The sequence below is a fragment of the Nuphar pumila genome, chromosome 17, assembly GCF_984573655.1.
Source record: "Nuphar pumila chromosome 17, dmNupPumi1.hap1.1, whole genome shotgun sequence".
Taxonomy (NCBI): Eukaryota; Viridiplantae; Streptophyta; class Magnoliopsida; order Nymphaeales; family Nymphaeaceae; genus Nuphar; species Nuphar pumila.
Window position 1 is genome coordinate 3,423,165 of NC_143265.1, and position 24,488 is coordinate 3,447,652.

Genomic DNA, 24,488 nt, shown 5'->3' on the forward strand with positions numbered 1-24,488 from the left:
TTATTTAACTAAGGCAGATAGTATGCCCCCTCTTGATAATAAATATTGAATAACGAGAGTCATTGGCTAATAAATAGTATTTTTATATTCTCTCTCTCCCTCGCTTTTTAATTAATGCATATAGTAAGCCCATAAGTATTGAATAATGAGAGTCATCAGTTAATAAGTAGTCATTTAATTAGCGCAGATAGTAAGCCCCTCCCTTGATAATAAATGTTGATTAATCAGTTTCTTAATGAGTTATCTCTCTCCTTCCTTAGTTATTTAATTTAATGCAGCTTGCAGGCCTCCACTTGGTAAAAAAAGTATTTTTTTTTTATGGCGAGGAACCCTGGGTGGAGCCCCACGACAATCCTGACTTGAGTGGCCCACCTCTATAAGCTATGGACACCCCGGTGCGCCAGCAGGGCACTTGATAACAAACATTAAAGAAAAAGTGTGGTCATTAATAAATAAATTGAGTTTGAATGTTTTTTTCTTATTGGGCACTACTGAAGGTGCCCTTTTTCAAGGCGCACTTCGGTAGTGCACCATCCCTTTTCTAAGTTCTTCTAGTTAGTGGTGGGACCCATGTGCGCTTTTTGAAGACCTCAAGGGAGAATATTATCCTTTTAGGCCCCCCAAAACTTTTGTGGTCTTTCCTGCTACACGTTTAAGGGTTGTCAACGTGCAGGGTTTGGTTCGGACCCAGGTGGTATCAGACTTTGGATTCAGTTTTCAAGTCTAGACCCAGGTCTAATAGGGTCTACTATAAGAAAAATTATACCCGGATCCGATAAGAACTACATGAACCAGATCCGGACCATACTCAAAAAAATTAACCATACTTTTTATCATTTTTACATTGAAAATTTGCGGGTCTTAATTGGAACTCGGGTCGGGTCACTACAAGAAAAATGTGGATTAGCGATGGACGCTACCCGTCGCTAAACAGTTTAGTGATGGATTAGCGACGAATAGAGTTCATTGAATATTCTTGGTCGTTAATTAGCGACATAATTTATCTGTCGCTACTTCCATCGCTAATTTGCGATGGCGTAGCTAAATAAGCATGAATTTGGTTTTGCGACATATATATATCCATCGTTAATTCATCACTATTTTAGCAACAGATTACATTCCATCGCAAAACTAAATATTAGCGACAAATAATATCCATTGCTAATCCATCACAAAATTTAAAAATAAAAAATAAATAAAAATTGTTTGGATTACCACTGCTCTTTAACACCAACACTAAGTACATAGTATGGCATATGCCTTACTTGAAGGTGTTTACAACTCTGCCCTTTAACAGGAGTTATAGTACGCAGGAAGCTATCAACAATCAAAAGACACACATTACAGTTGGTTAATAACTCTCAGAGAAGCATAACAAAGATATGAGACCATAAAATTGCTGGTAAGGGTGCAATCGATACCTTATGGGACAATTAAGCGATATTCTTGATGGAACCTCAATTAACTCATCTAACTAGCAAAATTAAGTAAAATAATGTGAGATCATCCTACTTTTTTAAACTAAAACAAATGTCTGAACCACGTGTATGATGCATATAAAAAATGTCTCCAAAGGCATACACATGAAAAGGTAAGTAACCTTTCACTATTGAAAAATTTGATCATGATTGAATTGCAAGTGGATGCAAATATACATGGATTGAATCTAGAAAATTCCAATAAAATAAATAAATTGGCAAGACTACTTGGATGAAAAAGTTTTCAGCCTCACACTGTAAAGAACCACTAGTAACATCATATTGAAATGTACTCGACGCCTGACACACAAATTACCTTCTAGATGGCAGCTGAAGGAGTTAGATAATGAATCCAAAAGCTTTTCGAGTTTTTCATCATTCAGGTAGAAGTGTAAAAAGCTTATTTTTACATTTTGCAATTGCTCCCTCTTGAGTTCTTGATCCAATCGTTTATCCATCTCCTTGATCATTGCCTTTTCTTTCAATCTAGCTTCCTTCTCTGCCATGAGAAATTAATATTTCAAAATTTTGGATGCTTAGGAAAGCAAGAAAAAAGTAAGAGAAGCACTTGACTATCATTCACAACATGTTACACAAGTTGCTAGAAGTACATACTCAAGGCATCAAGCTATCAGCTAAACAAGAAATCTGTTCTTCATTCAATGCCTTTCCAAATTTTGGAGATGCTTTTGTCTGATCTGGCACATAATTGACTAAATTAGTGCTAAAAATTCTAAGTATATTGAAAAGGTTACACAATACAAGAAATACAAAGTAAATATTTTATCCAGTGGAATTTTAAGCTTATATAGAATAGTACCACATAAAGAGTACCTCCACACCCAACAGACATTTATCGAATGTCAAAAGTATGTACAAAATATACTGTGTCACTAACCATGGATATCATGTGCAACTATGCATGTGTAGGACCAGAGCCACCAATAGCAGTGCTGACCATTTCTCTCATAAGAAAATTTAAAATTAATCATTTATGGTCGACATTTTCTTCCTCTGAAAGCAACATTTCATTGAATTTGAGAAAAATAGTCTTGAAGAGATTTTAATTTGAAAATATAAGAAACAACTATAGAAATTTCATGCAATAGTATAAAAAATGGTCGAAACAAAAAAATTTCTTTTAGGTCTCAAACATAAGCCTGAGAAAAAAAAAATCTTATTTTGGGGGGGGCTGCCCCCTATAACCGCCAGCTAACCGTGCAACGGGACCCACGCCGGGGAGGAACCCTTGGACCCCCCCCCCCCTCTAGTAAGGGCAAAAACACTAAATCAGGCTCCACAACTCATCAACTTCCACTAAAAACAACATATAAGAAATTGGAGTAGGCATATATTCCTTCGTTCCTAATTGCATAAAAAAAAGCTTTCATGTAAAGAAACAAAAATTTGATAATGCTGGCACAAACCCTCTTCCATATTGTACTTATCATTTACAATTGAATCTTTCCAATATTTTCATTGACGTATCTCACAAAGAAAACTTATAAAAGTCAATAATAGATGATTATACTAACCATTACTTCTCCACAATATTCATTAGTTATGGGAACATAAAACAACAACTTGATTTTTATTGTAGCCAAATTAAGATATTTGGTACATATGAATAAAAAATAAAAAGGAAACACCTATTTTAGATACCTTAGCACCTCCCAGAAGCATGGTAAGAACACTGAAAATAATATGGACAATAGCCAGCATAAAGATAAAGATATGCAACTGATGTATTGCTTTAAGTGATAAGAGTTGGACAAGCAGATTACTGAGCACAACATTTGAATTTCACAATGGAGTGAACAATGTATCATCAAATTATCCAGATCTACCTTCAGTTTTAATGATTCGAGCTGCCACCTGTTGCAAGCAGGCGCCTTTTGCTACCCGATAAATTGGAAGAGCCAAAAGCTTGGTAGTGGCTCACTGTCTATGTAGATGTGGATTCCCTCTCACATGAAAGCATGTGAATAACAAAAATTTAATCTTCAAGAAGCCACACAACAGAGCAGTTGAACTCGTTGCTCAATACACGGAACACGAAGATGGTATCAATACAAAGTAAACACAAATATGACAAGAGATCCCTGACTTTCTGCTAAACTCGTAAAGAGATGCTAATGAATAAGTTGTGGTACCACTAAACATGCACTTTCTAGTCGATATCTCTCCTTAACCATACATTGGCAACCTTCCAAGAAGAGCAATGAATAACAATCAATAACATGGTATAAATGGGAAAGTGTTCCAGATTAACAGGATTTTTCATCAAGAAACAATACCATGATATAAAAGTATCTCCAATTCTCTTGAAGACTGTCAACATCGCAACTATAATCCTGCAAAACTCAGAGGATAATTCAATTCAGAGAAAAAGTATCTAAATAGGATACAAGTTGGTGCCACAAACCAATTTGGAAAATACGATTCTGAGCATATACAAAGAGCGTCGTTTAAAACAACAAGAAGGTGCAACAAATTCAACACATGAATCTAATCATCGCCAAGATTCTGAGCATCATCCTCTTCATTGTCTCGATCTGCCTCTTCATCCATGCCTCCATCAACTCTTCTACACTGATTATCTCCAACATTTTATAAGAGAACCAAAAGGTTAGTATTGATAAACAAAATATAATGAAATAAATTATATGCAATGCACCTAATCTAAGGCAATCAAAGTAACATGAATGAATTACACATAGACTAGCTAGCAATAAAGTGAATGACATTAACAAAATTCAGATATGTGTTGTAAGGCTGACAACAAAAAATTTATAGTGATTCAATCATACAAATATGTGTTCTAAGGTTGTCAAAAAAATGTCATAGTGATTCAAGCATGCATATATGGTTTATAAGGCTGTCAAATAAATGTGTTTTGTATCACAATCATGCATATATGTGTTATAAGATAGTAAAAAAAAAATTCATAGTGATTCAATCATGCAGATATGTGTTATAAGGTTGTCAAAAAACTTTTATAGTGATTCAATCATGCATATATGTGTTATAAGGCAGTCAAACAATTTCATAGTGATGAAATCATGCTTATATATGTATTCTAAGGTTGTCAAAAAACTTTTATAGTGATGAAATCATGCTTATATATGGGTTCTAAGGTTGACAAAAAACTTTCATAGTGATTCAATCATGCATATATGTGTTATAAGGCAATAAAAAAACTTTCATAGTGATGAAATCATGCTTATATGTGTTCTAATGTTGTCAAAAAACTTTTATAGTGATTCAATCATGCATATATGTGTTATAAGACAATAAAAAAACTTTTATAGTGATGAAATTATGCTTATATATGTTCTAATGTTGTCAAAAAGCTCTCATAGTAATTCAATCATGCATATATGTGTTCTAAGGTTGTCAAAAAATTTTCATAGTGATTCAATCATGCATATATGTGTTATAAAGTAGTCAAAAAACTTTTATAGTGATGAAATCATGCTTATATGTGTTTTAATGTTGTCAAAAAACTCTCATAGTGATTCAATCATGCATATATGTGTTCTAAGGTTGTCAAAAAACTCTCATAGTGATTCAATCATGCATATATTTGTTATAAGGCAGTAAAAAAAATTTCATTGTGTAGCGATGGATTTGCCACTGAAAAAATTATGTCGCGAATCCGTCACTAAGTTGCGACGGATCTTGAGACATAATTTTTTTGTCGCGAATCTATAGCTAATTAGCGACAGATTCATGATAAAAAAAAATTTGTTACTAATTTCACAAATATTTCGAATGTTAACGACATATAGTTCTCTCTCGTTAATCCATCGTAAATTTGTGACAGAAAAAATCTGTCATAAGTTTTCGTCGCTAATTAGCGTTTTTCTTGTAGTGTTAATATTGTTCTCTTGTCTGATATCGTTGCACCTATCATACTTTTATGAGTTTGACTTCCTTTATGGGATGCAGGTCACGATTAAATGGATGTTGTAGGTGATGATGTGATGATATCAAGAATTTATTCTCCCCGTTGTTCGTTCCGGAACACATTTTGAATATTTTGTATAAAAGCTTTTATATAACGATGTTTATATAAAAAACCTTCTTTTGAATTTTTATAGTTTTAATGGATGTATGAAAATGAGGGCCCAAATATGGGATATTTGAAAACCCAATTATTATGCTGGTAACCCACCCAGGGTTTGCCGACTTGTTTTTTTCAAACTATTATTTTCGTTGAACTATCAATTTAATTCTGAAAAATGATTAATTATTAAAATTTCAAAAATTTCCTAAATTTTACAAGTTAAAAATTCCGAAAAAAAGAGAGATGTCCTTCATGATTAAATGGCTAGTTAAAACATTTATTATATGTGGCGGTCCATGGAACCTAATAAAAAACTTTAAGGCCTTGTAATATTTTTTGCAGTTTTTTTATATCTCATGATAAAAAATAAGAAATCTTTATGGCTGGTTCGACTAAATAAAACTTTAAATTTTCTAAAGTAAGACTATGGCGGGGTCGTCCGAGTGACCAGCAGGTGATTGTGAGGATGCTGAGTTGAAGGCACCAGATCAAACCCCACTAGTGCATGAGTGTGTCCGTAGCTTTCAGAGGTGAACAACATAAGACACGGTGGTCGTGAGGCCCCGCACCAAGTTTATTTAGCTTTGGCAATGATTCCTTGTCATAAAAAAAATCTAATTTAAAACTTGTATGTTAACTGTAAATATGATGCATAAAAACACCTCCCCTTGGGAGCTGGTGTCCTGGGAATCCCATTTTGCATAGTCTATTAATACTTTACAGCTTCATGAATGAGAGAGAGAGAGAGAGAGAGAGAGAGAGAGAGAGAGAGAGAGAGAGACTAGTATTGATTAATAAACAAAGGCTTAATTCAGTTAACACCGCCAATAATATGATTATCAATCAAGGGAAATGACAACATCCTAGACTTCCATCAACAACGGCCATCACTCCTTTTTCAGTGTCAATATTATCCTCTTTTCCACATTTGTATGACGATTTGTTATCCTTAAGCAACATTCTTGAGAAAATCTCGGTTGGGGAAAGTCTCTCAATATCTTGGAAATTTTGTTTGTCTTTTCTATGAATTAATATCTAGGGAAAGTCATATATACAAATATCAAAAGGATGTTTTTATCACATTAATATCATGATATTTTTGAAAAAGATGATATTTTGAACTTTTTATATTATATTGAGCTTTTAAAATATCATGATAAAATCACAATATTTCAAAATATCCATAGTATTTGTGGCATAATTTTTATGTGGTATGTAATCTAGGGCTGGTAAATGAGCTGAACGAGAGTCGAACTTGAAGTGCTCATGCTTGACTCATTCTTGAGGTGAGCCCAGCAGAGTTTGAACTCACCATGAGCTTGTTCTAAATTATCAGACCTCGAGCTAGCTTGCTAAAAAAAATTGCGTCATTTCAGAGTGGGAAGGAAAAAGATTTTATATATAAACCTATTGTTTGCAAACCAAACACTTCAGTTATTTGCTCTACGCTATATTATGTGTTGTAAACTATGTCTATAGCATACTTGTCAGTATGAGCTGAGCTGAGCTGATATTATTCATGTACAACTTGCTGAGCCAGTTTTACAAGTTTGATGGGCAGTCTAGGTTCAAATCCCATGGGTGTCACCCCTTTGCGTAAGCCGAAGCTTGGCGACTCCTTGGGGTCGAGGGGTAAGCCTTCAGAGTTTTAGGTTGAGATGGACAAAAACAGTAGTACAGCAGGCTGAGCCAGCATGGTTAGGCCTATGCACCTGAGTCGGTTTCTCCCACTAAAAACCAAAGGATACACAAGTTCCAATATTATCAACTATGGAGCAGAACACTTAATCATTTGATCTTAGAAATAAAGTTGCTTAGTTATGAAAATCCTTAAGCCCCAAGACAAAAGAGTAATTATATTCTTGCTCTTGAAGAAGATTATGTGTCAGATTTTTTCTTTTCTTTTTTTTGATAAAAAGAGAAACCACCGTCATGGTTGGGTCATCTCATTGCGGTCCGAGAGCAGCCACATTGACCCGGACCCTGTTTCCCTATCTCCATGATTTCACCTCACTCGCCGGAAAAGTTTCTCATTAAATAGTTTCTACTTATAGTAAAGGTCACACGCCCCAAGTATCAAAACTCTCCATGTTCCTCAACTTTGAAACCTTTAAGCTGACCCATCCGACCAAGCCTGCAGCCTTTCTAGGCAACCACGAGCCATTAGAATTTGATTACCAACAAATGGTGGAGGTTAATTTGAGGTAGGGATGTCAACGGGTCAGATGTAATCCAACATCTGACCCAAATCCGAATTCGACCAGTTAGATTTGGTAGCCAAATTCAAATCTGATTAATAATTGAATTTGGATTCGTATTGAGTTTTGCATCTGAGTCCGAACCCAATTAAATCCTAATTCAATTAGGGGCTCCCAGAGTTTTACACTGCCACAGAGCCGGTGCGGCTAGGTCTCTGATCCTGTGGGTGGTTTTCTCTGTGTAAGTATAAAAAAAAGCTAGTAGGATCTGAATTATGTTCTGTCTGATCCCATCCAACTCTGAATTCAATTATGTTAGATCTGATTAAGTTAGATTTGGTATTGGCTTAATCTGACCCAAATCTGATCCGCTTGTACATGATCAAAGTTAGGGATGACAGTGGACCGGGGGTAAATGGGGCCCCACCCCATTTGGGCCGGGGATGGCGGATCTGAAAAGGGGATGAAGGTTAAAATCAAAACCCGTGCAGGGATGAAATTAAGCTTTTTCCCGCTCTGCTCCATCCCTAATTCTTCTTTAGGGATGGCAATGAACCGCGGGAAAATGGAGCCCTGCCCCTCGCCTTGCCCCGTTTGGCCCGGGGATGGAGGACATGAAACGGGCATGAAGGCGGGGGGTGAAGGTTAAAATCAAAACCTGTTCGGGGATGAACTTACACTTTCTCCCGCCCCACCCTGTCCCCAATCCTTCTTTAAGGATGGCAATGAACCACGTGAAAATGGAGCCCCACCCAACAACCTTGCCCTGTTTGGTCCGGGGATGGAGGACATGAAATAGAGATGGAGGTGGGGATGAAGGTCCAGATTTTGAGACAAGGCGGGAGTGGAGACCTTGTCCCCCGCCCCGCCCCGGTCCACTACCATCCTTAATCAGAGATTTCACGCCCACGTACAAGTGACCAACATGTCACATGAAAGAACTGTCACGTTTGGTCATCGACTGAAACGGGGCCAGGTTCGTGATTCTATCATTAGCATCCGCTAGCAGTCACATAAAATTAATGACAATTGTTAATCCAAATGCAATATTGATCTTTGAGCATTTATATCTTTTTGTTACTTTTTGCAATGATTGAAGTTTTGAAATTCTACAGATTCATCGCTTTGCAGCATTTTTAAATTCATAATTTGTTAGTTGGAAATAGGGGTGTCAACGGGTCGGGTTGGTTCTAATTCAGGTGGAACCAAACTTGGACAAGATTTTTGGGTATAGTGTCGGGTACAGGCACTTCTGCTGATCTTTCGTTGCTACCGCATGCTGATATGCCTTGTTCATTTTTTTTTTCTGTTGCTTACGCCCGGATCTTCTGTTGCTTTCCAAACCTGTTGCTGTGACATTTTTTTATCTATGAACGTGTGAAGGTTGCTGAACGAGAGAAGGCAATCACGCTTCTTTTGTGTTTCATCTCTCTATGTTATCGCTGAAAGTCTTTGTGCTGTTGCACATCCTAGACCCGATATATATTGTTCTGATAGCTGTCAGCAATCAGAATTAATCTTTTTTTCATATCGTCTATTGCTACTTCAAACGAGCGATCAAAATCTATATTGCTGTTTGTGCTTTTGATCAGACCAACAATCAACATCTGGGCGTTGGCTGGTCTGTGAACCTATGTCCTTGGAACAGGACAGTTCGTAAGGTGCGTTCTCTTCAGGGTGCTTCAACCAGAACAACCATAATAGAGTAACTGCTGGTGATCTTTTTTGCATATCAGATCAGCAAGAGGGACTGTTGCAGCCATTTTTTTCTTGTTATCAAACAACATCATGGCGGAACGACGTGACTATGAAAATTTTAGTTAATCTTCTTCCATCATGACTGTCTTTGTGCACAAATAGGTCAGTTCTAGCACTAAGATTACATCCATATTGTTAAATAGGACAAACTACATTGCTTGGTCTAAGGCGGTTACACTCTATTTAAGTGGCAAATCTAAACTTGACTTTATAACCAGAAAAATCGTTAATCCAGAAATGTTAGATCTGAAATATGATATTGGAAATCCAATAATGACTTAGTTATATCCTGGTTACTTAACTCTATGAAACCAAAAATTGTTGAAGGTTTTTTGTTTCTTAATATTGCTGAAGATGTTTGGCGGTCAGCTAGTGAATTATATGGAGAACAGTATAATCTTTCCCGAATGTATCAGTTGTCTCAAGGCATACATGATTGACAAAAGGGTGATCTTTCTCTTAGTGAGTACTTTAGTAAAATGCATATGATGTGGGATGAATTGGACTCCTATTCCCCCACTATCATCGATCTTCGACTTCTACATAAAGCCAAAGAGCAAGAACACATTTTTCAGTTACTTGCTGGCCTTGGATCTGATTTTGAACAAATAAGAAGTCAGATCCTTATGAATTTTGAGTTTCCTTCATTAAACTTTGTTTTTGCTACTCTTACGAGAGAAGAATCAAGAAGGAAAGTTATGAACCATGTCAACATAATTGAAACTCCTGATAAGACTGCCTTCAGTGTTAAAACAGAATCCTTGAAAACTCCTAATGATCGTGGAAAAAGAAAAAACAAGAAATGGTTTTTCCCTCATTGCAAAATAGGGGGACATTCTCGTGAGCGATGTTGGGTTCTTCATGGTCGACCTGGCACTGACATACCAAAACAGGTTCATGCTGCTATAGAACAAAGACCTGATAACACTCAAGCTTTAGATAAAATCTTTGATCTTCTCTAATCTTTAAAAGATGGACAGGCTGGAACTGCTTTCTCCTACTCTGTCATATCTTCTTTAAATAAAGGTATATCTTCTAACACTTATGACACTTGGATAATTGATAGTGGAGTTTCAAAACATATTGCAAAAAATATTTCTCTGCTTGAAGATTTCAGGTATGATCATGGAAAAAGACTTGTCACTGTTGCCAATGAAAAAGTCGTTCAAGTTGAAGAGGTTGAAAAAATACACTTCTTTAACAATCAGTCTGTTTCCAAAGTTCTTTATATTCCTTAGTTTACATCAAATTTGTTGTCTGTTGCCAGAATAGTTGAAGACTTCGATTGTACTGTCACATTTTCTTCAACTAACGTATTGTTTCAGGACCGCAAGACGAGGAGGACAATTGGTGAAAGAAGACAAGTTCATGGGCTATATATTCTCGATCAAAACTGCAGAGTTTTCATGTCAAAGGGAGAAGAAAGCAAATCATGGCATTTTTTGCTTGGACATCTATCCAATTATGCCCTTGAGAGTTTATTTTTTGGTCATAAGTTTGATTGCAATAATTGTGATATTTGTAGACTTGCAAAATTATCACATTTTGGGATGAAGGTGTAGTTGTTGTTGTTGTTTGTTGTATCCTTTTCCTAATTCAGAGACTATTTTTTTTTTGCATGTTTGAATTAATTCATTCTGATCTATGGGGACCAGCCCTTATTGACTCATACTCTAGTTTTCGATATTATGTGGCCTTTATAGATGATTTCTCCAAACTTACTTGGTTATATCTGTTGAAAACAAAAAAATGAAGTGCTTTCTAAGTTCAGAGAGACTCAATATAAAGCCAAAATTAAGGCTATTTGGTCTAATAATGAGACTGAATTTAAGAATTAGTTCTTTAAGCTATTTGCAAAAGAAAATGACAATGACCATCAATTTTCTTGTGTTGGGACATCTCAACAAAATGGAGTCGCGAACAAAAAAATAGGCATCTGTTGGAGAAAACCCGTGCCTTACTTTTTCAAATGAATGTTCCTAAATACTTCTGGAGTGATACTGTTCTTATTGCCTGCTATCTGATCAACAGGCTTCCTAGTAAACATCTTGATGGAAAATCTCCAATAGAAATTCTCAAAGGAAGGAAAGTGAGTCTTAGTCATCTTAAGATTTTTGGATGTTCTGTGTTTGTCTCCACCAGCCCATATAAAAAAGATAATTGACTCCTTGACCTAATAAGTGTCTTTTTGGGGGATATTCTTCATCAAAGAAAGAGTATAAATGCTATAATGTTACTCATAGTCATTTATATATTTCTAGAGATGTTAACTTTGATGAAGCTACTCCCTATTTTTCATAAAATTTTGATGAATTCAAAAACCTTCATCAGGGAGAGAAAAATATATTTGATTCTACTGTACTTCCTAATGTTAGTCCTTTTGATGATGTGATACCTACTATACTTCCTAATATTACTCCTTTTGATGATGTGATACTTGTTGAAGCTGACAACACTGAAGCTATAACCCATATTCAGCAGAGTGATATCCAAGCCACTCAGTCAAGTGATTCATTCAATCAGCCAAAGGAGCAATCTATAAGAAGATCAGAGAGAACTACTAGGCCACACAGCTATCTCAGAGATTTTGTCACTTACATGACAACTGAGCATCCTATTGAAAAATGCATTGGTTACAACAATCTCTCAAAAATGTATGTTGCTTTTCTTAGTTCAATTATGCAAGAACCCACCACTTTTAATGAGGCAAAAAGTCAAGATATTTGGGTTAAAGCTATGACAGAGGAATTATATGTTTTAAATAAAAACAAAACTTGAGAGATTTGCAAGCTACCCAAAGATAAAAAGGATGTGGGACGTCGATGGGTCTATAAAACAAAATATAAGAGTGATGGTACTATAGAGCGTTTTAAGGCTCACTTGGTGACTAAGGGATTTACTCAAACCTATGGTGTTGATTATGAAAAAATGTTTGCACCATTGGCAAAAATGAATAGTCTTCGGATTCTTTTGTCTGTGGCTTGCAATTATAATTGAAAAATGTTTCAACTTGATGCTAAATGCTTTTCATTAAGGGGACCTTAAAGAAGAAGTTTATATACAATTATCCCTTGGACACCCCCAAGAGGGAAATCCAGAACTAGCTTGCAAATTGAAGAAGGCTATTTATGGGTTAAAACAATCTCAGTGGGATTGATATCTTAAACTCAGTCTTGCTCTTGAGAAAAAAGGTTTTAAAAGGTGCATTTCTGATAATTCTCTCTCTGTTCTTAAAAATCGTTATAATCTCACAATTGTGTTAGTATATGTTGATGATATTATAATAACAGAAAATGATGATGATGGAATTCTCAATACCAAGAAGTACCTTCATAAAGCCTTTGATATTAAAGATTTAGGAAATTTAAGGTACTTTCTTGAAATAGAAGTTGCCTACTCTAAGAAAGGTATTTTTCTATCTCAAAGAAAATATGTTTTGGATCTTCTCAAAGAAACAGGTAAGACTGGATCCAAGCCTACATATACTTCTATTGAGACTAATGTTAAGTTTGATATTGATGAAGAAAGTCTTTCAAAAAGGGATGTTGAACAATTTCAGAAGCTAGTAGGAAAACTTATATATCATACTATGATAAGACCAGATCGTGCCCATGTCGTCAGTGTTATTAGTTAATATATGCATGACCCAAAGCCATGCCATGTCAACGATATTGATCATATTCTCAGATACATCAAAAGTAGCCCTGGGCAAGCTATTCTCTATACTAGAAATAACCATCATAAAATTGAATGCTAATCTGACACTAATTGAGCGGGATCTTCAGACAGAAAGTCTACCACAAGTTATTGTATTTTTGTTGGAGGAAATATTACTTGTTGGAAAAGAAAAAAATAAAACACGGTTTCGAAATCCAGTGCTGAGTCTGAATATCGCGCAATGGTTGCTACTTCTTGTGAATTGATATGGACCAAGTCTCTTCTCACTGAATTAGGAGTATGCATTGAATTGCCAATAAAAATGCATTGTGATAACAAGCCAACCATTCATATTGTTGTCAACCCAGTTTTTCATGAAAGACCGAAGTACATCGAGATTGACGGTCACTACATCAGAGAAAAAATTCAAAAAGGAGAAATATGTACTTCTTTCACCAAGAGTTAGGATGAGCTTGCCGATGCTCTTACTAAGGGATTAAGTCGTGCACAATTTAAAATCATTTTGAGCAAGTGGGGTTGTTTTGATATACATTCCTCACTTGAGTAAGAGTGTTAAGTTTATCTTACAACCAGAGTTTCCCTTTTTAAAAGATTTGCTTTCCTATTCTTTTATGTTTATTACTGCTCATGGCTGGGCTATATAAATCCCTTTGTATTGCACATTTATATAATAAAATATGGGTTCTTTGGTTGTATCATGGATGTAGGTTATATTGACTGAACCACGTAAATGCTTTCTCTCTACTTTTCTTGTTCTTTTCGTTATTCTACACTGAGGAATTTTGGTTGTGTCGGAGAACAAAAATTGACACCAAAGGTGACATGATAGTGAACAACAAGAAGCAGAGTGTCATAATATGTTAAGAACAGAAAAAAACAAAGTAAAAAAAAAGATAGGCTCCAACAAGGGTTACTAAAAGCGCCATAGCATATGGGAAAACACGTTTCTGAAGAGCATTTTGGAAGCACAAAATGTGGCACTTCCGAAACGTGTAGGGAAGCACCAAAAAAATTGGGAAGCTTGCTTCTCCTTATTTTTTTGTGTTTTTTTATTTTTCTTGTTTATCTTTTTTCGCTTTCCCCTCGCTTCCTAGGTCGTTTCCGAGATGATTTTTAGTTCGCTTTTAAGTTTCCCTACACTTTTCGCTTCCTAAAATTTTGGAAGTGTCCTTCCCACTTCCGCTTTCCCGACTGTCAACTCTGGCTCAAACCAAAGTAACCACTCTGCTAGCAGGATATCTAAAGGCTGGATGGGGGTTGAATAGGCCTCCTAGGACCAGAGTTGGAATGAGATATTGGAAAGAAGTTAAAGGGTACCTCAACAGTAAAAAGAAGCATACCTGTAGCACTGCCCTTGAAGGCACACGACATTTAACGACTGCTGAAGCACCATAGAAAACACCTTTCTCTTTCGAGTCTAGAGTGAAGGAGTGTGAAACAAAAGCACCACTGTGATGGAATAAAGGTTTCAGATGGATATACATGAATTCTATATGAAATCTTGTCATCCTTGATCACAGTATAACTTACACATCAAGCTGTTCCCATGATTTGGAGGAGCTACCCATGACAAGATCAAATATGTCTTTTGTCTAGCTATAGTCTATAAGGCTTACATCATATGCAGTTCTAAAAGTGTCAAAGAAGAAGTGGATCAACAATAGTACGGTCTAACACAAAATTAAATAATTAGATCTTAGAAGTCAACTTATCTGAATTAGTTTCAATGTTGCATAGGTGGATCAAATTAAAGACTGCTGATATGAAAAAAACATCAGGTATTGCCCACGGGAATCATAATAAAGTATTAACATACTGTATAACAAACAAAATATAGACCAAGGTGGTTCGGCATGTGATGTTGGGGAACTGTGGGTGTCTAAGATAAACAGTAGCTCTCACAGGTTACTCTCAACAGTTACTGTGTCATCTCGACTCGCCTAGCATATGCCGATTTTCCTTCCTAAAAAAGTGGCAAATGCAGCTAGGTTTGACCTCCTTATTGTTATCCTGTAATAGCTCTCCTAAAATCTTATATTGGGCTAAGATAAATTCTATCTAAATATAATCTGAACCAGGTGTGATAGATATCTTCAATATATTTCCTCACTTCTCACGCAAAACGAGTGAGTGTGCAATTTCTCAAGTCCATTCGTCCCTTTTCAATGGGGGATACTGAATATGGTCTTTGGAGGATGGCAGTTGGAATTCATGTTAAAAGACTTCAATAATTTGAAAAAGGAATCTATGTCATGTTATCAGTTAATCCTGTTATCATGTTCTTCTTGAATGTAGGATGAATGACATACCCATTGAACTAGTTTGTGTGTGCACATTCAGAGAAAAAAGGTATGTCGTCTTGAAAGCAGCTTTGATTTGCAAAGGGGACTTAGAGTTGGCCGCACATCTCTTTATTAGCAGTATAGTCAAATTGTTGGTGAATGGAGGATCCAATGTAACCCTAGGAGCATCGTCCAGGTACATGGTTAAGATGCAGTATAAGAAGGTGAATGGTGGAGGTGGTCGTGATTCAAGATCATATGATGAATGGATAAGATGACATTGCACTTTAGGGATGACAAATATCATTGCTGCTATTTTTTTTTTTAAAACCGAGAGAAGTATTGTATTCCCAACATGTAAAGGGGATGAGTCTTTTTTTATTCTTTTTGATGTATGACAATACATTATGTGATTACATTTGTGAAAATCAATTGATTCTCTATGGCTTTGTGTATTGTTGATTTTGTATAAAGTATCTCTTATAGGGTTAGAGAGAATGGCAAAATAACAATATTAAAGGACCAATAAAATGGGTTAGAGACCAACCTAATCATACAGGTAATCTTAACATGCTAAAGCACTGAAAATGAATTGTATTGTAGTACATGAAAATATGATATTTCACAAATAGGGTGTTCATCTCCATGACTCATATGATTAATTCTTGTGATACAGGATAGCATGTGAACCCACATGAAGAATTAAATTGAGATAACGGTATAAACCTTAATTTAATGTACTTTTAGTGTCAATGGGTCAAGTGGAAGAATGTTGAACATTTTGAGTCTGGGTTCAACTCATCAAGTGACCTGGTTTGACACTGTTAATGGGCTGTTTAGTGGGGAGTTAATAGGAGTTAGTGGGTGAAGGTTACGTGAATGTGGAGAGACCACATTCACGTAACCACCCCTATCTCCTATTATAAAAGAAGATGGTTGAGGTTGTAAGTATGATAAGAGCCATCAACCACCAACACCCCAATTCCCCGCATTCTGGAAATCCTTTTGGGTTCAGGGTCCTGCTCACCATTGACCTAAGGTCTGGGCTCATCGTGAGCATCGATAGGCTGAGGAGAACACCGAGCACCCGCACGTCGCTTTATGGCATCTACAGGTACACATTTGCATTTGAGCTTTGATTTTGCAACACAAGCTCTCAGGTAACCCCTTAGAAGGAAAAAACGTATAACCACTTAACACGAGATGCAAATGTGCAACATAATTATAATAATCTCAGCATATCTTATAAAAGATTCCTAGAAACAAAACCCAAAACCTTCCATCCCAGGCCTAACTATCACATACTCAAATAAAGAAAAACAAAACTAAAACTAGCCAACAGATCCTTGATTGTAGAGTAAAGAGAATTTTCCCCCAAAAACTTGCATGGATCCTTGATTGTAGAGATTGATCGAGATAGAGAGTCGCTCGATGCTCGATTTGAAACTCAAGAATCTTTCATAAATCCAAGAATTTCACCTCTGACTATGAAATGCGAATGCCCTTGATTGTCCCTCTTAATCATTACTCAGATCCTGAAGGCCAAAACAATAGGACCAAAATCATGTTATCCAATGGCAACCACCTGACCTAAGTGTTTTATATGTATTTCAAGTAAAAAGTAAACTTCTAAAGAAAACAACTACGTAGCTCCCCGATTAGCACTAGAGTTTGGAAGGAGAAACCACCAGACTGGTTTCCTTATTTTTGTTGATTTATGATTTGATTTTGTAACCGGAAAGGGTCTGCTTAACCTCAACTTGCTGATCCAAATAAAAAAATAAAAAAACTTATAGGATTTCATTTTCATGATTTGGGTGGGTTCGGGAATACCCTAATGGGTTGGGTACCTGACCTGTTTAAAGCCCTAGACTTAATCCTATTTAGAGATTCCCGGATCCTACTAGGTTCTATTAGGCAATGTTTCGGTTCTGGTATCGGATTTCCAAACCCATTCGAGAAATTTACACCAGTACGGACCTCGGGACCCTATTGACATAATTGCACGAAAGCACATAGCATTACCCTATTGCTGACTTGATTTTGGGTTCCATTTGCAGTTACTCAAATACTACCACCTATGGATGCATGACCAGAGTGTACTCTCAGAAAACTTGTGACCATCTGATCGGTTTTCAACTGAACTCAATGGATTGCTTTCCATTCAGATCCAACCTACTTATGCTGGGGATAGAAAATGATTACTCGGTTTGTTTTATTCTCATAGAAGGGAAAGGGCACCGATTTCTAAATGCTCCTCCCAACTCAGCCTTCCTATGAAAGTTCTTTCATAGGGAGGAGGTATGAAAGTATTCACCTATCAAAAAAAGAGGAAGGTGGTGAGAAATACCTGAGCCAACATATGTCAGCATGACATTTTCCTACAATGATGCTTGCATTCGTCTCCCATTCAATGCAGAAAGGAAGGAAAAGAGATGTCAGCTCAGCAATTTCCTATGAAAACCACATGAAACAAATGGGTCCTAAAGCTATGTTTGATCATTTTGATCATATCTGATGGGATTAGAGGCGCACATGCATCTCTAGCATTCAAAGTACAAATATCGAGACATCGAGGCATTCAAGCATACACTAAGGTTAAAAAGCAAATGCATTGCGCGCTAGCACCATACTTTTTTTTGGATTTACAACCCAAAGAAACTGCACCAGCATGAAGATCTGATCACACTGGCTCAGCTATCCATACCTAATCTCATCCTGACGGTGGTGTAAAACTCTGAGCCTAGGACCCCGCCCCCTGAGCCTATGTTGGGCATCGGCTTGCTCAGAGAAGCGCATCCATGGGAATCAAACCTTGACTACCCGTCTAGTGGACACGGTCCCACCCACTACACCAACCCCACTTCGAGCTTGCGCTAGCACCACACCACTTTTAATTATATATATGGGAAAATATTTGCTACTAATGAATATAATGTACTAATGAGCTAGAAATCATAAGTGCAAGTTGTATTGACACAATTTAACCACATGGATGTATTCTACATGGTTTGTTTGCTAAGGATCAAGCCTTGGATCAATCTTTTCTGATGTAAAAATGTGATCTTGAGTTATAAATTTTTTGCATATTATGGCCATTGATTTTTGGACCCCTTTAAAAACCTAATTACTTGTCATAACCACAAGATTCAAAACAAGTTTCCTACTAAACAAAAAGTGATTTCTACTCATTAGTTCCTTAGCTAGCCACATGGAAATAATAAGTCATCAAGCCTTAATCCAAGAGCATTAGATTTCATAATTCTAATAATGAGTAAAACTATATTTGCTTGGTTTTATTAATTAGCGCTAAGATCACAAGCTCTCCTTCTCTAATATGAAACACAAAACTTGGAAGAAATTGTTGAGGTCTAGCACGAAGGAAAATAGTGATCCAGGCTGGCCATTGAGACTGCCCACAGACCCCTACCATCTTACCTTTGAATATGGACATAGGCAAGTCAACTTTGGCTACCAAAGATAACTTTTTTCTTCATGTAAGACCCTTCTTCCATTTAAAGCCAAGGGCACTCCCAAGTGCTGAACCTATGACCCAATGAACACCTGTTGTTATAACCACAAATTTATACTCAACTACCTGCAAAAACCTAGTTGAAGATATCATTAGCAACTTTTAATCCTGGTATGCCCATATGGAATATATATATTTCCCTTATGGCATTTGCACTATCAAAAGATTTGTGGCGCTATTAGCCCCCTCTTTCTTCATGATATGGAAAGGATTTCCAGGTAATCAAGGTCAAGCATTGCCCTAATGGGGATGATGTGTCTCTAATAAAGGTATGGTGCTTGTTGTTTAGGCTACTCATCTAGCCCTCTATCTTTTGACCATTAAGCTCAAAATAGCCATGTAATTCTATCATTTATTGGTAGCTTAATAAGAAAATGGTTTCTCAATGTGTTTTTGTGGAGAATAATATGTAAGAGTATAGAATCACTGGGCATAGCATTTGACAATGACAAAAAAGTTGGGGTTCCAATCTTTGCATAATCAAGCTTGGTAAGACTTCATGATTCCACCAACGGGAGCTCCCCATGGTTGGTAGGAGCTGTCATTGCACGTTTCCTTGTGGTGGGACGTTGCAGGTTCAAACCCCAGTGGTACCTTAAATAATAACTGGCGGGGTCTCCTTAACCCCAGCTTGCCTTAAAAAAAAAAAAGACTTAATGATTCCTATCTCACTTTCCTAGATTGTTTATGGATTCATTATTCCATCCCACCAACAGCCTTTGTGAATAAACAAGAGATTTGTTTTGCAGAAGATTATGTATGATGACACTAGGGCTGTCAACCGGTCTGGTTTGGTTCGGACTCAGGTAGAATCAGAGTTGGACCAGATTTTCGGGTATGGTATCGGGTCTGGATTTGAGTTTAATTGGATCTACTATAAGAGAAATCATACCCGAACCTGATAAAAACTACATTAACCAAGCCTGGACCATACTCGATAAAATATTATTTTTTATCATTTTTATTATGGCTCTTAATCGGAACTCGGATCGGGTCTGGGTCTGGTATAAAATTTCACAAACTATACCCGGGTCCATGTATTAATCAGACCTTTGGGTCCAGACCCGGGTCTTAATCGGGTCTTCTTATATGTCACTATACTCAGACCCTGTAGGGCCTAGATGACACTATGTATGACTTACTGTTTCTCACGTGTTGTGATGAAAGTGTCACTTAATTACTCAATTGACAGTGAGAACGTTTATACAACAATTTTCTTGACTCAAAAAAGATTTCAAGGGGTTTTGCCCACTCGGCCTTGGGCTTAAGGATAGGGAGCTATCCTTCTATTCCAAATTAGAGTCCCTGTTCTATGTGTCACACGATACGAAAATGATGAAAAAGACACTTTGTTTCAAACGTTAGACGAGGTGGATGCACGGAACGTCGTCCACTGCATCCAAAAATATGTGTTATTTTCGTTCCACCTCCCCCCGTTACGAAAATAATAAGACGGGAGAACAAAATAAAAAAAAATCATCAGTGGGCGCGCCAGACCATCTCTCGCACGCCCGACTCTCTCTCTCTCTCTTTCTCTCTCCGAAGATCTCCAAACGTAATTGTCAAAGAGGAGTCTTTTGCGCTTGATCTGCTCCTAGACCCTATTGAAATTAGACGATGTAAGCGGTGGAGTCTGATCTGGAAGACATAGTTGCTTACTACTTGGTGGTTTGTTTGGATGGTACACAATGATGCTACTTTCCGTCAAATTTCGATCATCCTTAATAATTTTGTCCATAAAATCCTGGTTGATGTATATGCACATATGCATCTTAGAGACCTTTCTTTTCGTCTGAACAACGTTCACTCATCGGGGGTTTCTTCTAATCCAGTCGATCCTGGTTGAGCTTGACTTTGTTGTTTGTTGCTAGCTGGCTGTAGTTTCTTTTTTCTTTAGCTTTTGTTTTTCTATATTTTAGTTTTGTTTTCTATTTTGTTCGGTTGATTCTCTCTCTCTCTCTCCTGTATAGTGGCCAGAGGGACGGTGCTCTCTCTCTTAGCGGCAGTCTGGTGAAGGGGTGGCGGCCAGGCCGAGGGGCGAGCTTTCTCTGGGCAGCAACCGGTGAAGGGGCGGCTGCTGGTGGAGGGGCGGAGGCGAGGCCGCCTGGCCCCCTTCTCCATTGTTCTTTTTCTTTGAAAAGTTTTTTCTCATTTATCTGATTGCTTTGTTTGCCTTCTTCCTTATCGTCTCGTTTGATCAGTAAGAGAGGAATCATAGATTTTTTTTTGCTTGTTTAGAATTGCATTTGGACGTGTTTCAGATTTCAAAACGCCTAAGTTTTTTTTGTTTTCTTCATCGTTTTTCTTTTTCCCCTTTCTTTTTTGAACCTAACAAGCGGTTTTGTGTATTGAAATAGGAACTTTTGGAAGATAAGAGTTAGGGCCCCTGCGTTATTCGTAAAGAAGCTAGTTTTTTTATTTTTTAGGGTGTTGGTATAAGGTTTTTATGCAAAATTGATCATCGAATCAAATGTGGTGAATTGTCGAATCAAAATGATGGAGAAGAAGTTGGTTGGAATTGAGCTTTCATCTGTAAAGATCTATGCTTATCTTTTTACTTTTTCAATTTATTTTTCTTCTTGCTTTTTCTTTTTGAGAATTTCTTTGCTCGTCCTTTTTTTTCTTTTACTTCTGGTCTTTGAGAATTTGACAACATCAAAGGTTTTGGTAAAAAGGGGAAGAGCTTGGGCAAAATAGAGTTAATGCGTGGGTTCATTTTGGGGGTGAGACTAAGTTGTGGTCTCTCTGAGGATCTTTACTCGATATGTTTTAAGAAGCTTGCCTCACTTGGTTTAGTTTTGCTTATTAAGAGCATGTTTTGCTTGGGCCCAAGATGAGAATCGTTCTCTCACAATCATGATTCTATTAGTGTGATAATCTTGTCTAATATAAGCTTATATAGAAGAAGGTTTGCTCATGGTCTGAAACTTAGTATGATTTTAAGCATATGTTCGTATTTGGATTCATATTCGGGCAAAAAACCATAATAAACTTGTTAGAATATGTAAAATGGTGAACGGATTAGGTCATACGATCCAAAATGAAGTCATTATCCATGACTGTCCAAGTTGTCTGCACATCATCATCAAATAACAAACATTTGGAACATAGCATTTGAGTAAGGTCCAAAACAGCCTTGGACTTGGAACAGTTGTTACTGAACAAATATAACCAATGTTCTGTTCCATCATTTTTGTTTGTTTGGTTCAACCCTGGACAAACCATCAAACATACCCTAAATGAGCATTCTCTTTCGCAAGGTGACTATGGTGGCTCTTCCTGGGATCTAGGGGAGTACACTATCAAGACAACAATAGTAGATATGGCAAGCGAAACCAGAACAATCAGGTCTCTTGTTCGTATTGTCAAACACCCTTTCCATTGGATGGGCGTGTAATATGACCCACAGGAGAGGAGATCCAAGGCGCGCTTAAGTGACACAGCCAATCACATGACAACATTCAATGTGGGGTCTGCAATATGCTGCTGTGGGTACCATGCAAGTCACCTGATTGGCAGCATCACATACCCGGGGCACTTAAGCTCTCCCTGGATCCCCTCTCCGATCCATAGGGCTTGCTTACATGTGCAAGCTTGTGCACACATCCCTCACCCGAACCCCAAGAGTCGGTTGGCATTCCAACCCGGTTTCAACAATACACATTTCGGACTGAGAAAGCGGAACTGCTTGATGCTGAATATTAGAACTCATTAAATCCCAATTCGCATCATTATGCTCAATAAAAGGAATGAGGGAAGCTCCAATAGAAAAATATTGGAAGGGATGAATTGCTGTGCGCGCGTGTAAGCCACCTCAGCCGGCAGCCTTTGCCAAGGTGGCAAAGGTGTCTCCTTCTTGTTGGAGCCGGTTAGAAGCTCAAGTGGTTTACTAAGCCACAACTGGTTTTGTGGTTTTGGAAGATGTAAAACCACTCTTGAGCACTATATAAGCTCAAGAGTTGCCGCCAATTGAAAAAAGCTAAAAACTGAGAGGGTGGTGTATGTTCCCCCTGGAACACGGGGCCGCGTGTTCGGGGTCCGAATGAGTGCCACATGGCACTCATTCGGCTGGTTATGTATGGAGAAAGATCTTGGGTTTTGCAATATTCCTTCCTCCGTACATAACAAGCCGAATGAGTGCCACGTGGCACTCATTCGGACCCCTGAACATGCGGCCCCATGTTCAGGGGGTAACATACAACCTGCTCTGCTAAAAACTTGAATATTGAATTGTTTGGACTCTTTTTCCCTTCTTTTGGCTGATCTGTTGATCAGAGGGACCTAGTGGCTCGAGCTTGACCTTGTGGTTTTGCACAATAGGCTAGCTCACTCAGCCGAGTAAGCTAGATTGGCCAAACACCTGATCGATTGATTGAGTGCTTGGATATAGGTGCACATCCGGAGAGCAACTCTAGTTTTCCGGCGAAGAATTGGACGTACGTCTGGCCTAGCAGTACCCATGAGATCAGAGGCGCCATGGATTGGAAGTGTACAGCAGCCTCAACTCGAGCAAATCAGTCACTCGTATACACCCACAGGGGCTCTACGTGCAAACTGTGAGTTCTCTTGTTGGATCCTTTGTATATTTGTAGAATTCACGTGTAAAGCCTTGATTCGAATTCTGATTATTGTTCATGATTCTCATTGTTGATCTGAGCATCTTGAGCTAGCATTTGTGATCGGATCATAACGATCCATCGAATACTCACTTAGATCGCAAGATCTAGCCGTCAAGCGATGAAAGCAGGTTTTATGATTCAAAAATCACATTTTTTCCATCTAAAATACATGATTGAACAGTTGATTCCTAGCAAATTTACCATGCCAAGCACATCTACATGGTTGGATTTGATCAGTTCAGATAAGGTTAGAGGTACACATTGATGTCTAGCAGACTGCTTTCACATGAATTTCAACTAAATATGGACATCTGACGCTGGTTTTTGGAGATATGAGATTCAGTGTTTGTTTACCTCCATTCTTGACGTGTTCTGATTCGACATAAAGATTATGAGATAGAAGGCATTCAAGGATACCTCAACTCACTTAGATAGCAAGATCTAGCCGTCTAGCGATGAAAGGAGGTTTTCTGATTCAAAAATCACATTTTTTTCATCGAAAATACACTATTAAACAGTTGATTCCTAGCAAATTTACCATGCCAAGCACATCTACATGGTTGGGTTTGATCAGTTCAGATAGGGTTAGAGGTACACATTGATGTCTAGCAGACTGCTTTCACATGAATTTCAACTAAATATGGATATCTGATGCTGGTTTTTGGAGATTTGAGATTCAGTGTTTGTTTACCTCCATTCTTGACGTGTTCTGATTCGACATAAAGATTATGAGATATAAGGCATTCAAGGATACCGTAAAAAACAAATGTATGGCGAACACATTCATCTGCAAAGAGTCACATGCAAACACAAGTGATCAACCTTAATCCAGAAACATTAGATTTCATAATTCTGACGATGATTAAAACTATAT